Genomic DNA, 2,289 nt, shown 5'->3' on the forward strand with positions numbered 1-2,289 from the left:
GAGGTGCCAGGAAAGTGAATAATGCAGCAGATGGAGTTAAAGGTGTACTCCGCCCCTAAACATCTTATCCCAATCCAAAGGACCCCCCGTGATCTCCGGCCCGGCACCCCAAGCATCGGGTGCACAGAGCGAACTCCGTGCCGGATGACAGGCGACCACAGCTGCCACGCCCCCTGCATTCATGTCTATGGGAGGAGGCGTGACCGCTGTGTACTAGCCCACAAACCTCCTCCCAAAGACATGAATAGAGGGGGCGCCACCTGAAGTCACGAACACGGAAGCTCCAAGATTCCATATTCAGAACGCCCCGATGCTGGCCTGGAGATCACGAGGGTCCCAGCAACTGGACCCCCGAGATCAGACATCTTATCTCCTATTCTTTTGGATAGGGGATAAACATGTCTAGGGGCTGAGTACCCCTTTAAATGGGTACTCCACTGGAAAACATTTTTTTTTTTTTTAATTAACTGGTGCCAGAAAGTTAAACAGATTTGTAAATTACTTCTATTTAAAAATCTTAATCCTTCCAGTACGTAGCTGCTGTATACTACACAGTAAGATCTTTTCTTTTTGAATTTCCTTTCGGTCTGACCACAGTGCTCTGTGCTGACACCTCTGTCCATTTTAGGAACTGTCCAGAGCAGGTTAGCTTTCCTATGGGGATTTGCTCCTCCTCTGGACAGTTCCTAAAATGGACAGAGGTGTCAGCAGAGAGCACTGTGGTCAGACAGAAAGGAAATTCAAAAAGAAAAGAACTTCCTGTGGATCATAACAGCAGCTAAGTACTGGAAGAATTAAGATTTTTTAATAAATCTGTTTAACTTTCTGTCACCGGTTGATTATTGAAAAATATAATCCATCATGTTTACAGTTCCTAAATGGATGTCTGCCAGCATAACACATTTATCTGGACAGCGGGGCTGCATGATGGGCACTTGGGAGGGGATTTATCATTTTCTTCACCAGTGCAGAGTGGCAAAAACACACAAAATTATTAAAGGGGTACTCCGGTGGAATTTTTTATTTTATTCAACTGGTGCAAGAAAATTAAACAGATTTGTAAATTCCTCCAATTTAAAAATCTTAATCCTTCCAGTACTAGACAGCTGCTGTATGCTCCACAGGAAGTTGTGTTGTTCTTTCCAGTCTGACCACAGTGCTCTCTGCTGACTCCTCTGTCCATGTCAGGAACTGTCCAGAGCAGGATAGATTTTCTATGGGGATTTGCTCCTACTCTGGACAGTTCCTGACATGAACAGTGGTGTCAGCAGAGAGCACTGTGGTCAGACAGAAAATAAATTCAAAAAGAAAAGAACTTCCTCTGTAGTATTCAGCAGCAAATATGTACTGGAAGGATTAAGATTTTTTAATAGAAGTCATTTACAAATCTGTTTAATTTTCTGGCACCAGTTGATTTAAAAAACAAAAACAAAAAAACAAAACAAAAAATTATATATATATATATATCCCTTCAAGCAAACTCTGCTTTTGTGCAAAGATGGAGCTTTTGCAACTCTGTGCTGGTTCAGTGTCTCCAATCCCCGTTTCTATTTTATAAAGACCTGATGCCCTTAGGCCGGGTTCACACTGCGGAAATGTGTGCATAATGTGCAGAAACAACTGGCGCAGAAATTCCGCCACGTGCACAGTGCAGCAGAATCCTGTTGAAATCAATGGGACTCTGCTGCTGTGGAATGTCAGTGTGGAATATTCCGTGCAGACCTTCCTCTGTGGGAACATAGTCTTACCTTACCCTTTATGCCATCATGTCACTATTTTATAATAAGTAATACCAGGCAGATGGTTGGATCCTGTTTATTATGTACATACAGCGTTATGTGAGTAAACCGTGCCGAAATTTTTGTAAGACATTACCTGTCACAGTTCAGAGGTCAATCTGTAAGCGAAACTAAAATGGCCGGGGCAGATAATTTATAATCCAATTCTATCTTGAAGCTTTTGGGATCTCATCATTCCCCAGGACCGTTCTCAGATCACTGCTAACATTATATATATATATATACACATATATATATATATATATATATATATATATATATATATATATATATATATATACACACACACACACACACACACACAATGTATGCACAGTAAAAAATAAAACCTTATCTGTAAGCGGAAGCATCCAGTGAAGACCAAATTCCGCCTTGTAATATACACAAATGTCCAGCAGATGGCAGGAGAAGACCATATGCTCCCGCTATTGAATAGTTCAAGGTCCTTTCAGAGGTCGGACAGGACGGGGGGGGGGGGGGGGGGGGGGGG

Source organism: Hyla sarda, chromosome 12, assembly GCF_029499605.1.
Source record: "Hyla sarda isolate aHylSar1 chromosome 12, aHylSar1.hap1, whole genome shotgun sequence".
NCBI lineage: Eukaryota > Metazoa > Chordata > Amphibia > Anura > Hylidae > Hyla > Hyla sarda.